This window comes from Perognathus longimembris, chromosome 17, assembly GCF_023159225.1.
Source record: "Perognathus longimembris pacificus isolate PPM17 chromosome 17, ASM2315922v1, whole genome shotgun sequence".
Classification (NCBI taxonomy): domain Eukaryota; kingdom Metazoa; phylum Chordata; class Mammalia; order Rodentia; family Heteromyidae; genus Perognathus; species Perognathus longimembris.
In genome coordinates, this window is record NC_063177.1 from 50,179,957 (window position 1) to 50,199,223 (window position 19,267).

At 50.8% G+C, this 19,267-nt stretch overlaps 1 long non-coding RNA gene across 1 annotated transcript; it reads right to left on the minus strand.

Annotated features, from left to right (window-relative positions):
- Positions 1-1,143: 1,143 nt before the first annotated feature.
- LOC125366020 lies at positions 1,144-11,758 on the minus strand. The gene is made up of 3 exons (XR_007213770.1): positions 11,385-11,758; positions 4,918-4,923; positions 1,144-1,153 (listed from the first exon to the last, which is right to left on the minus strand). It is a non-coding gene; the product is annotated as an uncharacterized LOC125366020 (long non-coding RNA).
- Between the last annotated feature and the right edge of the window lie 7,509 nt (positions 11,759-19,267).

Below are 19,267 nucleotides of genomic sequence, written 5' to 3' on the forward strand. Positions count from 1 at the left end.
GTGAAGGGACCGCGTGGCATTGTGGGATCCGTGTAACCATTCATATCCTATTGGTTCAGTTTCTCTGGAGAACCCAGAATACAGAATTCTCAGTTGATCTATAATAACTACGTGTATTGACGGGCTATAAGGTGGTGCTTCCATACAAAGGTCCAGTGCGGGATGATCAAAGCAGAATAATTAGCATAGCTAATGCCTCGGATAGTTATCTTTGTGGTAGTCTATAGCCCAAGGAAAGAAAAAAGAAGGAAAACTCCCCACGTATACCAGGGATAAATCCAGAGGAGAGTATGTTAAATGAAGTAAGACAAATAGAGCAAGAATAATCCTGATCAAATCTCTTTTATGTATAGAAGTGAAAGCAGTCAAAGCCCTGGAAGCAGTGAACAGAGCCATACCCCGCGGGACTGGGTGAGAGGGGGGATAAAGGAGGGGACCGTGGTCAGCAGGTCAAAGCCACTGGCAGAAGATAAGGGGCATCAACATAGCCTTAGGCAAAGGCTAGATCCAAGCAGTTGGGAGTCAGGTGCTTCTACACAGAGAAAGTGAAGGAATGATGAGACCTCATACACGAGGCAGCAATGAACAGAATGTCCTGTGTGCCCAGAGCTACGGCTATGAACGCACACCACCCACCCAGCCCACTGAGGTCAGTGCGGTGGCGGCCAGCCATTTGAATACCCAGAGAGTTGTAGTAGCTCAACCATTCACACAGCCAGCAAGAGGAGGAGCTGGAACTCCGAGCCTGTTCCCTCCTCCTTCCTCAGCAGGGCATCCAGGGAGCATCTCTAGTTGGAAAGCTACCTATGGCCTCTCTGTTTGGGGCTCAGCGTGCGCAGAATGCTGGGAAGGAAGCGCAGCATGGCATACATTTGAGTGTCTACAGGTCACGAATGCCTGTGCAGGTGCCACCCAAATGGCACCAGAGCCAGTGGGAAGTCAGCATCTTGTCTAATTGGAAGGCCTGTTAACAAGGAGCAGGTGCGCAGCTCTCTGTCACTTCCCAAGTTTTCCAACATCCTTTTCCAGTAGTCTCCAAGTTGCCTTTTCTGGGCAATCAATGACTATCATCAAGTTCAAGGAAGAAGTCCATGGCCAAGGACAGGCAGAACACTAATTGGAGTCGAGCAGCTAGTGCCCGCTCTGCCACAGACTCCAGAGTGAGCCCCACAGGGGGCCGCTGCTCAGATCCCAAGGGCAAGGGATTTAGAAGGAATTGAAAGACACTCTGGAGAAATCCTTTGGCCACTCACACATCACTTGACCTGTGAAGTCTGCAGGGAGCTAACCTGTATTCACAAAGCTCTCCTTTAGTACGGGACAGTGAAGATGAACCAGCCTGCAAGCAAAGCACCCCTCCCCTCCGACACACACACACACACACACACACACACACACACACACACACGCTGCCTTCACCAATGAGGAAAACCCCTGTGGTGCTCAGGAATCTCCTCTAATCCAGGTTGCCCACGTTTCCAGCAAAGAGCCACACCGCACCGCACGCCATGGCATGACCAGCAGCCTCACCTTCGTGTTCTGCGTCTCGCTCAACTGTACGTGCTACCAGTGAAAAATCTGCTGTGGGTTTACAGAATTCTCTATTGGACTGGCTTGGCTCGCTTGGTCCAGGTAAGGTTAGTCTCAAATATGTCTGACCAAGGTCCCCTGAGAGATGGACTGCTGGGCTGGAGAGACGGGGCTTGGTGCCGAGAAAGACAGGGGCAAACCATGGAGCGCGTCCTTTCCTGTCTCCCCCGCTCCTCCATTCCCCACACAGAGCGCTCAGCACAATGCGCTGCCCTCGCTTGTGTGCTGTTTTCTTCCTTGCAATTTGCTTTCCACTAAAAAAAAAAAAAAGTGTTCTAAATAGAGCAGAACCAAGTATGACGCTCCAGTCTGGAGGAAGTCTTCCCCTGCCCTGGAGAGCCCAGCGCCCCACGTGGGGGCCAGTCATTCTTACTCAAAGCATTACGAACCCTGAAGCACTTGTTCCCCCCCACCCACCCCACAACAAACACAAAAGCTGCCACCGATGGATTTTGCTTCCGTGGCATTTTGTCTGGCCCCGCTCTTCCCACCAGGCATTCCTCCCCTGCCTCCTCTCTGCCCGGGTCTGTCCTAAGAGACAACTCAGGACACCCCCAGGTTCCGGGAGGGAGTCTGAGCCCTGCTCCCGGGGAACATCACTGCTCACTTGCGGACTGAGGCTCAGATGACCCAGTTGAACCTCAGTGTTTCCCAGACAAGGTCTGACAGTCTCTTTCTTGTAATATGGAGATCAGATCTGGCCAGCGCCATCATTGGCCACATGGCAAGTTGTACTACCTGGGTTCCTAGAGGAAGGGAAGTCCCATCCCCAGGTGATGGGTGTTCCTGAATCCTAAGAGACAGGGGTGGGCACATGGCCTATAGGCTAATGAACCTGTCAGTCAAGTGCGGGGACTGGCAGCTTCCTGTGATCCTGCCCCTGACCTGATCCCGGTCAGGCCAGCTCAGGCCATTACGCCATGCCACATGTCTCCATGTTTGTGTTCTGTGTCCTGTCTCGTCTCCAGTCACTATGGCGTCCCAAGTCAGCTCGCCATTAGAGCTGGATTGGTTTGTTGGTATTGGTCTTGTTCTACCTTTCTTCTCTGGCCTGTTTCCTGATAGTGTGACGTGTATTCATGGGCTGCAGGTCTTTGTAACAACCGGCTGCCTGCACACTGCTAATGCTCTAATAAAAACGCCAAGATTTGATCCTTCAATATGTGGCTTCTCGGGTAATTTACACATATATAACACTCACTCTCCTACCTCATGGGATTGCCTAGCAGTAATTTTTATTCTGGGTGCTGGTGGCTTATGCTTGTAAATCCTAGCTACTCAGGAGGCTGAGATCTGAGAATTGCCATTCAAAGCCAGCCCCGGCAGGAAAGTCCAAGAGACTCTCATCTCCAGTGAACCACCAGAAAACCGGAAGTGGCGCTGTGGCCCAAAGTGGTGGAGGGCTAATCTTGAGCAAAAGAGCTCAGGGACAGCACCCAGACCTTGAGTTCAAGCCCCATGACTGACAAAAAAATAAAAAGGCCCTCATTTCTCTCAAAAGGCTCTGATTACCACCTTGGGGGTCATTTGGGGGTGCATTCTTAGAGCTCTCTCTTCTGATTCTCAAAGCTGATTCCCACGCGTGCACAACCTGGGAGGCCATTTGGAGGTAAGTACAGCACGCATCCGGCGGCATGGGTGGCAGAGACCGGCTGGGCTGCTGCAATGGCGTCGTTAACCTCACCCTCCACCTAAGATATCCCTGGTCCCCCCACTGAGTAAACTCTTCAGGAATCTCAAGCCAAACCAATTCTATGACTCGTCAGTGAGTTAGGGCCACCCGTTCTTCCGTGTTTATCGTGATCCACCTCTGGATTCCTCCTTCCCATTCTGATATAAAAAGAAAACAAAGGGGAGGAGGAGGAGAACCACGGAGGGATAGTTTATCAGAGGCGAATGGGGGTCCTGGACAACTTTCTGCACTTATAAACAAGAATAACTCTGATTCCAAAGCTCCTTCCTTGGTGCTTTGCTCCAGGCACGTGCAGATCTGAGCTAGGAAACAGGCAGTTCCCCCTCCAGCTGTCTTTCTCTTAAGTCTTGTTCAGAGCAAGACACGATTAAAATGCTGAGACAAGGTATTTTCTCCCCCTCTGGATGAACTGTTTTACAATAAGCTACCTGCTGGGGTCAAGAAATGTGAGCTCAGAGGATCTGAGTTTACACAAAAGCTCATGTGAGGGGCATTTAGGCTAAGGGCTCTCACAGAAATGCACACACACATACTCTCTCTCTCTCTCTCTCTCTCCTCTCTCTCTCTCTCTCTCTCTCTCTCTCTCTCTCCTCTGTATCTACTCCAGCTTTTACTGGAAGCTCATCTCTCTTTTGGCCTTTCCCCCTTGGTTCTCACTCAGCAAGCGCTATGAGGTCTCCCGGAGAGGCACAGCTTCTAGCTAGCACCAAAGGCCCACCATGCGGGCTGGAGCAGTGGGGGGGGGGGAGGAAGAGAGAGGACGCAGGGAAGGGAGGGGGCAGCTTCTCTCTAGATGCCCAAAGGAAACCTACTTTCCTTATAATTAGGTGCGTTGATACTCAAAAGAGAGAGGAATGATCAAAATCAAAATAAATAGCCAACGGAAACAGGCGGGCCCCTCCCTGGGAATGGTAACTGCTCAGGATGAAAGTTTATCCAAACACAGAAAAATGGTTCGTGCTGGAGGACAAGGAAAAGGAGCGCTCCTTTACTGGAGAGGAAATTTGTTTAGGACAGTTTATTTGCTGCTTATTTTTTAAATGCTCTTCTGGCCCCGTGTCCAGTAAACAGACCCGCTTTTCCATTTGCTCTTGGTGCCAGGAGAGCCAAAGACAGAGCAGGCGGAGCTGGTGCCAGAAACCAGCGCCACCGAGGCCTCAAAGTTCCAAGTGCCCACACCCAGGCCTCGCGGTCTGTGAGGGGGAATCGGTGTTCAGTGTGTAAAGAAGGAAGGGAGTTGAAATTGGTGTAAAAAAATGGAGAGAAAGCTATCTGGCATCATCTTGGAAATCAGGTCTTTGGGCCCCAAGAGAGGTGGCTACAAGAAAGACTTCAGGGCTGGGGATATGGCCTAGTGGCAAGAGTGCCTGCCTCAGATACACGAGGCCCTAGGTTCGATTCCCCAGCACCACATATACAGAAAACGGCCAGAAGCGGCGCTGTGGCTCAAGTGGCGGAGTGCTAGCCTTGAGCGGGAAGAAGCCAGGGACAGTGCTCAGGCCCTGAGTCCAAGCCCCAGGACTGGCCAAAAAAAAAAAAAAAAGAAAGAAAGACAGATTTCAGGTACTCCGTGTGTGTGTGTGTGTGTGTGTGTGTGTGTGTGTGTGTGTGTGTGTGTGTGTGTGATACGGTACTGACTTCTCAGACCCCCCCTAACCTGACCAGAGCATAGAACATGGCTTCTGGGTGAAGTCACTCGATGTTAGAGTTGGTTGAAGGTAAGGGCCCACAAGACTACTTCATTCAGAGAGAACCCAGGACGGCTGTGGACCTGGCCCCAACACAGACACATGCAGAGCTTAGCATGGCCAGCTCCCCCCGCTTTCCCATCCAGCCGCACAGCTCGCGGGAGTGAAGGGGACAGTCCATAACCCAGGGGCGCTCTGGGCTCAGAGTGTGCGATGAGCGTTTCTCATGAGGAAAATCTGAAATCCAAAAAGGCTCAAAATCCAAAATGTGGTGATCGGTGCCATGACACCACAATTGGGAAGATCCATGCTCCTCTTAGGAGATGGGCTCTGGTCAAAACCAAACATCCTGAAAAATCGTGTGTGAACTGCCTGCCGGCGATGTGTATAAGATTCATGTGAAATAGTAAATGAATCTGGGGCTTAGTCTTGGGCCCCATTCTCGGGGTATCTCCTAAGTTAGATGTGAGGACTCCAAAATCGGAGAGATATCCCAAATTCGAAACACTTCCTGTTTTAATCAGACAACACTTCTTTTATTAAAGTGTCAACAGCCTAAAAGGAGGAAAGGTTTATTTGGGGTCAGAGGGTTGAGTTCATGATCACAGGGCCCCAACATCACGGCATTGGGAAGAGGACCTTCATCTTCATGGCAGACAGGAAGCAGAGAAAGGAGTTATCAGGAAGGAATTAGGACAAGATGCAGTTCCCAAGGAATTGCCACCAGTGACCTATTCCCTCCACCTCCTACCTTTCCCTGCCTTCCAACGATACCATCAGATCCCAAATCCATTTAGTCAGAGCCCGCACAATCCAATTGTTCCTAGAAATACCATCACAGACACACCCAGGGGTGTGCTTTGCTAATTCCCTAGGCATTTCTCAACCCAACCGAGTGGACAATTAACCACCACTCTTCCATTCCCAAGCAGCACTCTGGAGGAGAGATACTCATCTAGATAAACAACACTTACGATGCCACTTTGATCGAGTGTTCCTGTCACCGTCCTAAGTGCCATGCCTGCAGTAACTCAGTCAAACCCTGAGAATGACCCTACGGAGCAGGTTAAAGAAAGGAAACTGAGACACCTAGAGGGTAAGTTGCCTAGCTGAGGTCTCTGCTGCCAGCCATTGCGGTGGATATGGCCTAGGCAGTCTGATGCTGGAGCTCTGCTTTGCCCAACTTGTAGTCTGCTTTCCCAGCTTGCACGAGGGCCCTAAAGACTCTGACACTCACAGTAGGAAAGCTCTAAGCCTGCACATTCAGGCCTGCTATGAAAGGACACCCGGGAGGCTAGAACTCACGGGTTTCAGGGTTGCCATGACAAAGGCCAGCCAGTAAGGGCTGTTGCAGTGGGAGTCAGGCTTGTAGGGCCGAAACTCCTGGTGTTTAGCAACCAACGTGCAGGTCTCCTCCCCACCCCATTTCTTCCACAGAGCTGGCCATTTCCTGGCCCTTCAATCAGGTGGAACCTCATGACAAATCCCTGCCAACGAAATATGCGCAGAACTCAACTATGTCATCTCGGCTCCCACCCGCCAAGCCACGTTCAGGTGACATGTAAATGAGACTTGGGGGTGTTTGGTTGAAGCAGCCTACTGTGATTAATACAGTGGTGGCCACAATGCAGTGCTTAGGGACAGAGAGAGGCCTCACGGGTTCTGCTCTGTGGCCAGTTACATGAAATCTCTCCTAGCTATCATTTCCGCATCTATAAGAGTGAACACTCCCAAAGTTATCCAAAGATTCCAGTGACAAGTTTCACAAAGAGTTTCGAGGATGCAAAATCCCCATCAAAACCACCCAGCTTCGTTTTCCTTCCTTTTTCTGGGCCCCATGCCCTACCATTTTTCTCCTCTGAAACCATTTCTAGTGACCAAGATCCACAGGTGACATCTTTGCCCAAACTCTTAGTTGCTCTGTGCGTGTGTGTGAGATCAATAGGCAGGGGTGACTTTGGGTGATTCTCCTCCCCAAGTAAGGTGAGGTGCTGTGTTTCTGGCTCATCCGGAGCCTCCCCATTTAGAGGAAGGAATCCATAAGTGAGTGGCCTAGAGTCTTCTCCCTGAGCCTGCTTGCTCTTGAGTGGTGCCCCTTCTACCCCAGCCTTTGGCCCCACGCGGTACGCCTTTGAATTTGAGCAGCAATGACCTGCTCAGTCATCTCTCATTTTTCTGCCTGTGACCTGTGAGGAACATTCATATTGGGCCGAAGAGCAGGTGGTACAATCTACCCAATCTACGTTTAAGGAGGAAGAATCTCGGGTTCAACTTCCCTAGTCCAGGGCGGACAAGGACCTTGGGGCGCTCTGTGGAACCAGCACATCACACACCTGCAACTCCAGGCCGTCAGAGCCCTGAGCACACAGACAGCTTTATGAGAAGTCTAGCAAGCCTTCTACCTCTCCAAAATCCAGGCCCGAGGTTCCAGGAAAGGCTGGAGGTTGGGGAATGGCAGGGGCTGAAGGAGAGGGAAAGCAATTAAAAAAAAAAAAATCAGCAGAGGGCTGGGGATATAGGCTAGTGGCAAGAGTGCCTGCCTCGGATACACGAGGCCCTAGGTTCGATTCCCCAGCACCACATATACAGAAAACGGCCAGAAGCGGCGCTGTGGCTCAAGTGGCGGAGTGCTAGCCTTGAGCGGGAAGAAGCCAGGGACAGTGCTCAGGCCCTGAGTCCAAGGCCCAGGACTGGCCAAAAAAAAAAAAAAAAAAAAAAAAAAAAAAAAACAAATCAGCAGAACTTGATAATCCCAAGTACCTGGTGATTGGCACCCAATGGAATACAAAAGCCAAAGGCAGGTCCCGGGATGGGTCAACTTAAGACTTAATATTTGCCTTTCACTAAGCAAACTAATAAATCCCCTCCGGTTTTAGCCACACAGGGCTCCCAGTTTTTAGTTATTGGCCCAAACAGCAGTCAGAGGGTTTTTCATTGCTTCCCAGGGATTTGGTGGCGGGGGGTGGGGGGAAACAGGTAAATAGCCCCGTACCACCCCTCCAGTCACCAGCTATGTGTCTTTTTGAGTTCTCTCTCAACAAACCGGAGTTCAGTACAACTGATGGCCTATGAAAATGTCTTGAAAGTGTTCTTTGGTAATGGACGAGCCAGGACAGTCCCAATTTTGACTCGTGCGGTATCAGGAATGGACACCCAATCTGGGGGACAGGGAGGGAGCTCAGGGGACTATCGAAATCAACCTCTTCCCTTCCCTTTGCCATCCCATCTCAGCAATGAGAAAACTGAGACCCAGAGAAAAGACCTGAATGAATTACACCTGACCTAGGCGCGGGTTCAAGCAAAGGCTGGTCTATTTCAGTATCCAGGTGGGAGGATGGTATTCCCCGATGACTCTTTTCGGAAGTCAGACACCAGTAGCACACACCTGTAACACCAGCTACTCTGGAGGCTGAAATCTGAGGATCAAGATGTAAGGCTAGCCCAAGCAGGAACGTTTATGAGAGTCTTAACCTCCACCAAGAGGTTGGAAGTAGAGGTGTGGCTCAAGTGACAGGGCATCAACCTTGAACAAAACAGCAAAGAGATGGCACCCTGGTCCTGAGCTCAAGTTCCAGTACAGAGAGACACACAGATTCTCTCTCTCTCTCTCTCTCTCTCTCTCTCTCTCTCTCTCTCTCTCTCTCTCTGTAGGCCTCCCTCTGTCTGTTGTGCACAAGCCTGGAATGTAAGGGTACTATCTAAGATCAGTGGCCATTTCAAGGTCCCCCACTGTCTTTAAGTTAGGGCTTCTTATCTGACAACAGGACTCCCCAACTTCCACTGCACGGATGGCTTCCTGACGGCTTACCCACCAACTATGGCGGCATGGTGAATGTCACAGCTGGCAGAGGCTGCTGGGAACCTGGGTTGAAACTCCTTTGTTTTCCATGGAAGAACCTAAAATAAGGCCTCCCTTTTCTCCCTGCCCTGGGCTGCTTTTTTAATTTTTAAGTCAGTATGAGGCATACAATTTAGATCCAGAGATCTGCTACCTGGATCCCCACTGAGGGTGGTGGAGAGAAGGCAGAAAATCTGTTTAGGAAACGGACATTTGTGACCTCTCGGCAGCCCATGAATTGCTCTTTTAAACGTCCTTCTTCCCCATTGGGTGGAATATCATTCATTCACATGGTCGGCCACGCCAAAGGGCAGCCTCCCACAGGACTGGACGATTCCTCACCAGATGTTTGAACATGGCTTCCTGCATTTGTCAGAGATGTATCTAGAGAAGAGAGATACTTTAGATCACTTCAGTCTCTCAGATTCTGGGATTCCATGTAGACCAGAAGAAAAGAGAGAGAGAGAGAGAGAGGGTGTGTGTGTGTGTGTGTGTGTGTGTGTGTGTGTGTGTGTGTGTGTACTGGCACTAGGACTTGAACTCAGGGCCCAGCCATCGTCCCTTAGCTTTTCCACTCAAGGTTGGCTCTCTACCACATGGCTCTATTTCTAGCTTTTTTTTGCTGGTTAATTGGAGAGATGAGTCTTGCCAACTTTCTTGCCCAGGCTGGCTTCAAACCACGATCCTCAGATCCCAGCCTCTGGAGTAGCTAGGATGACAGGTGCAAGCCAAGAGCAACCAACTGCATTCATCTTTTAAGAAGGAAAAAAAACGGCACCCAAAGAAAGAGCTAAGCTCACATTCTTCCAATGCATACGGAAGAATCTGGTGAGTAAGGAGAAAGTCTCTGGCTGATGGCATGCCCCTCTCTACCCTAGCGTGTAATTACCTCCTTGTGGCCACACCATGCAAGATGAGCAGGATAATCAGAGCAGCAACACAGACGCTCATGCCTGTCTTTCAGCAGAAGATGGAGACCCAATCCCCTGACAAGCAGCAACAACTTCAGGATGCTGATGTGGTCCTGGAAAACCCGGGTTTCCTAACGTGCAGAAGAACCTGTAATTTGCCTTTCGATTGTTCTTACTTGTCACGAACACCGACACTGGGGTTGGCACAACTCTGCCCTCCCCCACTTACCCACCTCCCAAAGTTCTGCCGCCTTAGCCCAGATAAAGTCAGTGCCTGAGTGGGGGAGAGGAACCCGGGAGGTCCCACTCCACATGATCTGAGTCCCACTCAAAGGCTATCTAGAAGACTCTGGAAGGAAAGTACACATTGAGCCCCAATTTACATGTCCTTGTTATTTTAAATAAATTCTAGAGTTCAAAGGAATTTCAGGAAGTACTCTAGCCAACTCCTTGACTTTCCAGACAGTGCACCATTCCTATCCCAAAGAAGTCAGCTTTGTCTCTGTCTAGGAAAGATGTAGGCTTTTGCTCTTAGTTCATTCTACATTGTTCCTGCTCATGTGTGTGTGTGTGTGTGTGTGTGTGTGTGTTACACAAATATACCATAGTCCATCTTCTATGGTTTGCAATGGCCCGGGTCTGCTGCTAAATGAACTGTTTTAAGTGGGAAACTGTATAGGTAAGACTGTATTTTATGAACCTCTGGTACCTTGAATTCCTGCCATACCCAAGATCTACACAACACTCTTTCATGGGACCTGGTCTCAGGCTGCTCATAAACAGATTGCTCAGTATCATGCAACCCAAACAGCCTGTAAGCAACTGATTTAGCCAGGATTGGTACCTGGCCCAAAGGCATCCATCTATAGGCTGCCCAGAGGCCAATGAAGTGGTCAGACACAGCGCTCTGAATGCCTGACTTCCGGCCAAACCATCAGTCACAGCCTGTAAAAGCACAGCACAGAGAGGCCACTGGGTCACTTAGTAGGGTGGTTATCCCAGGTTCAGCCCTTAGAAACCCCTCCACCCCTCAGCTCCTCCTCACCCAACAGCTGAGCCGCAGTCAGAAGCAGGCACTGTGGCTCTCACGGCCCTGGGAAAGCACCGAGCACGCTGAGCCGTGCTAGGCTTTCTCACAAGGCCTAGCTGGCAGCTGCTGGAGCTGGTTCCATCACCTTACTTCCTCTGAGACTTGGAAGTAGACCACACCTAACAGAGGTGATACACGTGGCTCTCCATCTCCAAAACCTGAAGGAATCCAAGCAATCGGACGGCTGCTGTCTGTGCGAAGGAAGGAAGGGAAAAGCCTATGAAACCTCTTTCCATGTCAATAGCTTCCAATACCATGGGGAGGCTGCTGCCCTCGATCTCTCCAGTGAATCCCAGATGTCAAGGACGCCTCACTGCAGAACTCATGAAATGCCTACACAAACATATCACCTATATCAGAGGCAAGTTTCAATTCATTTCTCTCGTTCTTTTTATTTTTATTTTTTTTTTACAGAAATAAGCTATGAATTATCAGGGGGGAAAGGAAGTACAAACATGTCTAACTGCATATTGCACAAAGTGGAATCATGACAGATACTTAGGGGCGTCTTCACCTCGGAGCAGGTGCGTGGTAGCTACAGAAAGGGACAAGACAGAGATGACTCTGCTGACACGCACGTGCGTGTGAGAAGGTCCTCCATAAACACCACCAGTTCCAGTAGCTCAAGAGTGTCCCGTGAGGCACCATGACCCGCCACCTGACAGAGTCTTCACAGAAGACAGCTGGAGTGAAGGAACAATGTTCATGTTTGCTCTTCTGGATGCATGTCTCTGTGTGTGACCCAAACGAAGAAAGTTGGACCCAGATAGCTCCTTTTTCCAAGGCCTTCTGAGATAGCTGATAGCCTACAGAACTTCCACACTGACTCCTCAGTCACTCTTGTACCTGGGAGACCAGAAACACAAATAAAAATCCAAGTACCACTTGTGGTCCACTTGCTGCCCACAAGCTGGCCGCTTTCTGAAAGAGCGGGAACCGAAATCACGATTGCCTTTGAGGCGCGTGCAGTCAACTGCTCACATAGAAAGAATCGGACTGAAAGATAACGGCCTACACAGAACAATCTCCGAGTTCCAAGGTACGGCAGGTGGGGGAGTGAAAGGGAAGGGTGTGGGAAGGGAAGCATGTAGGGCAGACGGTGAGGCGCTGTAGATGGAGTGGAAAGAGTGTCACGAGCAGGCAGGAGAGGAGAGGAGGTGACGTGTCTTCACCAACAGCAGGCGGTGCCCCATGTGAAATGTGCCCCCCAGTTCGTTCAGGTCCACACAAGAGACCGCTCCGTAGGGTGGTGAGGGGTGTCCATTTCTATTCCTAGTTCATGACTGTCTTTATTCTTGATCAGAGGGTTCTTGCCTCTTTCCAGGGGCTCCCGCTTCAGGCAGTTCCTTCAAGAAAGACAGCCTGGTTTCGCAAAGTTTCCTGGTGGGTCTGCAGGTAGCAGGTGAAGAACAGCCATCCTTGATCTGCCTCCTTCTCACCAGGCCTGTGGACCAAAAGACAGCAAAAGAGTTAGACACACGCCAGCTCCTACTCTTGCTGCAGGTGCCTGCCAATGTGTGGGCATCGCGTTTCCCACTTCGACCCACAGTTTTCTAGTTCATCTTACCACAGAACAGAATATACAAAACACAGCGAAACCTCTCTGAGAACTTCCCTGTACCCTCAATAATGTATACCAGGAACCCCGGCATAAAAACACCTCTGAATACAGGAAGCCCAAGAGAAATGAGAAATCTGGTTTTCTAGCAAAGTCACCATCAGAGGAGGCATGACCCTGTTCGATCACCCACTTTATAGACTAGAAAGCCAAAGCCCCCTTGAGGATTCGTCTCCTCGGCCAGAGGGACTGGGCTCACAGCCTTCCTCTAACGCTGGTTCACCTTGGCTTCAAGGTCTCTCTGCGGCCCCGACTCCCTGTGCGACGATGAGTCAGGAACCAGCTCAGGATGGACCTCAGGATACCCTCACCGGACAGGTACCTCCCTCCTTCCCTCATGCAAGACGTATCCCCTCATCGCCCCCTTTCGGAGTGACAAATATATCCAATACCACCAGATTCCCACTTTAAAAGCGGATGAAGGTCAGGTAGAGAAAACCTGGGTCTGTGAAGCATGCTGTCCTCTGGGCCTCTGACTCTTACATGCAGAGTCAACTCATAATACATAAGAAAGACATGCATATAGATGATAAAGGCTTAATTGCTATGGATATAAAAGTGAGCTTGACAGGCAAACCTCACCCCCCCCACCCAGGCTCTAGTGGGGGGATGGGGGTCAGCTGAGACCTCCTGAGGCCAGCAGGAGGCCAAGACAGCAAGAACAAGAGGGAAACGTCCTGCAGATTCTGGAAGGGTCTGGAAACCCACAGGCTGGTGAGTGCCTGGGCTCTTCGTTTGGTGTCAAGGCCCTCCTTCAGGCAAGGCTGGTTGAACCCCTGGCAAAGAGGGAGCAAGCTGCCCCCAGGCCCCCAGTGAAGAGTGAGCTTTCAAGGAAGGCGCCCCAGGGCCTCAAGCAAGGAGGAGATGTTTTAAGGACACTGCTCAGCAGAACAGGGAAAGGAGGCACAGATGGCGCTTTAGAATCACCTATAAATAAAAAAGGGAAAGAAAAGAAAAAGGCAGCCAACGCGCAGACAGAGGCACTCCGTGGCTCTGTGGTTGGTGGCCAAGAAGGAAGCTGTAAGTGATGCCCCCAGGTGCTACCCAAGAGGTGTCCCCCCTTCCAGACATGCCCTTTCATCTGGACCTCAAGAAACGCCCCAAACGGGAAGTTCTGTAGCCTTCCTCTAGTTCCTGTCGCTCCCTGGGCAGCAGCCCTCCGAGCGGTCTCAGAGCCTCCAGGAGCCTTTTCCCCTGGGAGAGTGAGCCCACAGCTAGCAAATTAATTGGCAGCAGCCGGGGACTTCCTTCTTGTTGCCTAGCAACCACATGCACTTGGCAGTGGGACCTTAAACACACACAGAGAGAGAAGGGTTATAGGAAGGCATTTGCAAAATAAAGAAGCAAAACACCCCAAACGCTTCACCTTGGCAGGCCGATCCGTGTGGTGTGTGTGTGTGTGTGTGTGTGTGTGTGTGATCAATAAGATGGAGGAGGAAGGTCAGGAGCAGGTCCTAGCCCACCCCATTAAACTCCTGTAGGTACAACATTTCTATCTGGCTAAAGATATCCTTCTAATATCACCCGTGAATAGGCAATGGGCAGCCCAGGGATTAGAAGATACCTCCAGAGCTGAAAGATGGCCTGGAACCACAGCAAAGATTTACAAGGCTTGCTAGGGTCTTCTAGCAAGTGTATCGCTCTGTACAGTATCTGCTGTTCCTGCTTCTCCATCCTACACCTTCCATGAGCTGAAGCTACTCCAGTGGATGTGACATAGCCGCTTGAGGGCAGAATCTCTCCCTTCCCCATCCCCACAGGCCAAATCCCTTGTGCACTTGACCTTTTCCAAGCCCATGGCTACGGCCACTCTAGAGCTGACCTCCACTGAGCTACTTTATTAGCCCCATGCCCTACATGTGTTTTAGGCTATCACAGTGACAATACAGTTGATTAGACAGTGGAATAAGGCTCGTGGAGAGACTGGGGCCCAGGGTTTGGCTGAGGAAGACGAAAGCTCAGTAAGAAAAAGGCAGGTATCTTAGAGCAACTGAGGCATGATAGTTAGGTCCAAGCTGTGAAGTGGACTGTTCAATTACACCGTTTGCTGACTGTATCTTGGGGGCAGGTGGCTTAATCTTTGAAAGCCTTAGTTTCGTCACCAGAAAAAAAAAACAACAACACAGAGATAATATTATTACCTACCTTGCAAAGCTCTTGGGATTAAATGAAATAATACATAAAAAGCACCTGGCGCAGGGCAAGTGCCAAGTAAGTGATAATACTTAGCAAAGATTAGACATGGCGATAGAGGGCAGAGGCTGTTTGTCTCCATTGGTGCGTTTTTTCCACATGGTAATAGGACTCTCCATTTTTGACTGACACTGTGCAGTTCTGAGTAAAAAAATGCGGCATTTCCCATCCTTGTGGGGCAGCTAGATCTAGCCAGTCAACTAAGATCTGGTCAATAGGAAGTAAACCACACCACTGGTGTAACTTAGAGGAGGCTCTTTAACGCTCCTTTCTGCCTTTAATTATGTGATGGGGCAGGCGTCCAGCAGCCATCTTCTACTGAAAGGAAGAGCCATGGTTGATAACGGTCAAAAGAAGATGGAAATCTAGATCCCTGGTTATTCCAGGGTCGCCAAACTAAGCCAGGGCTGCGTTTCCTCTGCCCTTCCGGTTGTCTTACTGAGGAAGGCTCTTCTTAGTTAACATCCTGGCACTTGCGAGTCTCCTCGCAATCCTACGATTCCAGTGTGCTACAGATGGAGTCAGTCACTCAAGATCAACAGTTATCAGAACACCGTTCTGGACCAACAGCTTCGGCATCACGTGGAAACACTAGAGAAAGAAAAAAAAAAAAAAGGAATTTCTGGGTTCCGCCCTAGACTTGTGGAATCAAAACCGTTGAGAGTGGAGCCCAGTGACTTGCGTCTTCACGAGATCCTCAGGTGAGCCTGGTGCACACCCAACTGTGAGCATCACTGCTCCACAGCAAGGTTTCTCAACCGGGACTATGTGGAGCCTGGCAAGTCTTGTTTGGGAATAAGAGACCAGCAGGGCTGTCCTGTGCACTCTATGGTATTCACTAGTGTCGTGCCCGCCCCCCCCCCCCCCAGTCTCTACCTTCTGGCACCTTCCACTGTGACCGTTCAGAATGTCTCAGACCTTGTGGTCCTATTGTTCCCAGTGGAGCAACTCCACCTCAAGAATCCTGGTTGTTCTTTCTTGACCTTGGCCGCACATCAGAATAACCTGGGAAGCAGTTCAAAATTCCATTGCCCGAGCCTCGCCCAGCTCAGCCGGGTCAGAATCACGGAGGGCGGGGCCCCGGGGCCGAGTGAAAGCTCCCAGGTGAGCCCTGCGTCCTGGGTGTGGGGGAGGGCTCAGAGCCACCGTGGAGGCCAGAGGCTCAGAGCAGCCACTAGACAGTGGAGATGCACGCCGGTGGGAGGGGCATGAGGTGCTCCCAGGCAGAAACTAGAAGAGCCACTAGGAGAGGGACCGACCGGGTAGAGCTGGCAACCAGGATCCCAGAGGGCCAGATGGGGTGGAATTCCTGATGGCTGTGTCACTTCGTTTCCCATAAGAACAGGTGGACACCTTTCGGTTTCTCACATGAATAACCACACAAAGCCTCAGTTTCCTCCCCTAATAAATAGAGCACACAAAGATCCAGCTCCCACAAGGTGCAATAAACATGAGGTCACCCAACAAAAAGAACTCAACCAACAAGGCACTGGGGAGAGGATCGTAGTCAGAGCTGGACATGGCAAGTTCCCTTTAAATCCACCGGCCCCTAAGCCATGTCACATTCCAGGGTGAGGAGAGATTTCAAGATACTTAATGCCTCCCTCAAGAAGAAGCTTGTCCCTCAGTCCCTGAGTTGATAGAGAGAAGAATTAAAGGAGAGACCAGTGAGCAAGAGAAAAGGAGGGTGGGCGGAGCTGATGCGCTGACCCCTTACAAAGGAAGAGTAAGTCCTGCATCAAGTCTTTCTCCTGCAGGGACTGCCTTTTTCATGCATTATTTCAGCCCCAGCCTGTCTGACTAAAAGTGCTGAGCCCAACTTTTTCCTTGTTTCCCTTGGCTCAAATCATTACATCCAGGATGTTGTATGGGAGGGGGTACAAAAGAGGAGGAGGAAGCAGAAGAGAAAGAGAAAGAAGAGAAGGAGAAGAAAGACAGGAGGGGGAGGAAAAGGAGAAGGAAGGGCCCCATAAGAGCTTTGAATTGTCCTAAGATGTATCACATCATGGCGGGAGCAAGGAAAAAATGGCTTCCTGTTAAGGTCCGTCCTGGAGGGCTCCAAGCAGATGCCCCCACCTCATTAAGTCTCCACCCGGTTACCTGGGTAACCAGCAGCTGGAGGCAGTTACCTCCCCTTTCCCTGAGGTCACCTCCTAATCCACCTGGCCACACCCATTGCCCCTGTCCTAGATATAAGGCAGAGCTGGGTGGGGGGTCGCCCCTTCTCACCCTTCTCTCCCTTCTCTCTGGTCACACCTGTGCCACAGGCCAGCAGTTTGGTAATAAACTTTCTCTCCTGCCTGAATACCGTGTGGCGTTCTCCTTTACCGGCTACCTACTTTAAAACCCTACCACTTCCCTGTCTCCTTTCTATGCCAGTCCCTCATGGTAGCTTAGGCAGAGTGAGGAGGAACTATGCCTGAGTCTGGAAAGTGTAGAGAGAGGACCCAGGTATCTGTCAAGGGCTTTGTTCAGTACAGAAGTGTCAAAGCCACCTGCCTGTCCTGCCTTTTCCTAGTTCTGACTTCCATTCAACCAGTCCACCTACTGCAGCTGGCTGGGGCAGGAAAGAAGAAACTCAGCTGTCCCCTTCCCTAGGTTCCAGGCCATTCTGTGCCCAGGGACTATGCGCAGGTGACTACGCTAAAGCGTGGGGGAATTTACTGACAGCACCAGCCTTTCCCAGAGCATCCGTCTTCTTTGCCGTATCTTCACTGTTCCCCTTCCCCCACTCAAAAATCCATCTCCCGGTTCACTAGAACCTTTGGGTTTCCCTCGCCTGTAAATCTCAAGTGCGAATGTCCTGACTCTTGCACATGTGTTAAAAAATAAACCCTAATAAAAGCACCCGGATGTTCTGTTGGCGTTCTGATGTGTGTCTGTCTCCAGAGGCCAATGTTTGATGCACAGTATCCTGACCACCCAATGGAAGTGTGAGGAAGACAAAAGTACAGCGGGGGGGGGGGGGGGGGGGAGGACGGGGGGGGCGGGAGTGGGGGGGCCACGGGACACAACCCTCCTTCTAGGACCACAGCCCAGCAAGTCCACCCACTGCCTGCCACCACTCAGCGTTCCCTTCATTCTGCCACTACTCTCCCCCCTCCACCGCAGTGGCATCCCATTTCTTCTACGACGAGGACTGAGACACGCATCTTTGGAGTTCGCTGCCTGTCTCGCACAAGCCTTCAAAAGCCAGCAAAGGAGCTGGGTGTGAGAGTTGCAAATGGTGAGCTGTTGGGTACACTTGTCTTACTTCTCCATTGAATTTCCTCCTGTCAACTGCCTTTGGGCAGAGATGGAGAAAATGACCCGGCAGGGCCTCTCATACTTAAGACGTTACCCGACCACTTGGGAAAAGGAGACCTTAGGAGCTTCGACCAACTAGAACAAAGGAATGGAGTTCATGGCCAGTCGAGGCCCCTCTGGGGCTGGTGGCCTCTAATCTACAGGAAAGTAATTGCCAACGGGCTGGCCTGTGCACATATAGCTACACACGCACCCTTCCCAACACGCATACACCTGAGGGCCCAGGATTCTTTGCACAAGGTGACGCCTGCTCCCTTTGATGCTCGCCGGATGTGTTCCCATTGGACGAGGACCAGACCTCAATAAAACCCCGGCATTATCAGGAGGCGGGTGGTTTGCGATTGCACAGGCCTGCTATCTCCGGCCTTGGGTGGGGCTGCTTTGCGGTTCACTACTGAAAAGCATTAACTTATAGGCAGATCAAAGACCCTTCCGACCTGCCACCCGGATCCCTCTTTATCCCTTGGTGGACTGTTCCTCAAGATGGACTCTAAAGATAATAGGTGCCCCCGTCCCAAGCCCCATGTCCTTTTCTTATCATTCACTATGTCCCCCTTGGGGCCACCCAAGAGCCAACCATAAGGTCCTTGCTGTCCTTTCCTTTGGATGTCCCATAGAATAACAGTACACGGGGGTGGGGGGGAGGCAGGGACAGAGCAGGTGCTCCTATCCCTTTGCCAGAGAGAAGGTTCTGGAGAGAAGGCAATTAAAAAACATGTTCCAGGAGGGATAAACTACCAGATGCCTCTTGCCTGACTCCTGAGGTGCCCTGTTAAGACTCCATTGCCTATCTAGATGTTTTGAGAGCAGCATTCACTATGAGGGTGCTAGGCCTCGGCATTGGTGTGGCTTTACAGCACCAGGAGAAAGAAAAGAGAAGCCAGGGAGAAAAAGAGCATAGGCAGCCTAAGTGTAGATCTGCCACAGGCTAGCCACAGACTTGCAGGGCCAGCCACGCCCTGCCTCTGGTGTCTTGATGGCACCAGGCTTACTGCTGGCCCTGAAAAGGTAAATAGGTGGGTGGGTGGATGGGTAGGTGTATGTGTGTATGGATGGATGGATGGATGGAGGATGGGTGCATGGATGGATGGGTGGGAGGGTGTGGATGGGTGTATGGATGGATGGATGGATGGGTGGAAGGGTGTGTGTGTGTATGGATGGATGGATGAATGGATGGATGATGGGTGGACAGATGGATGGGTGGGAGGGTATGGATGGGTGTATGGATGGATGGATGGATGATGGGTAGATGAATGGATGGATGGATACAGAAAGTGAATAAAAGAATGAACAAACAAGCAGATCACTAGCAACAGGACCTAGTTGATATAGTGCAAGGA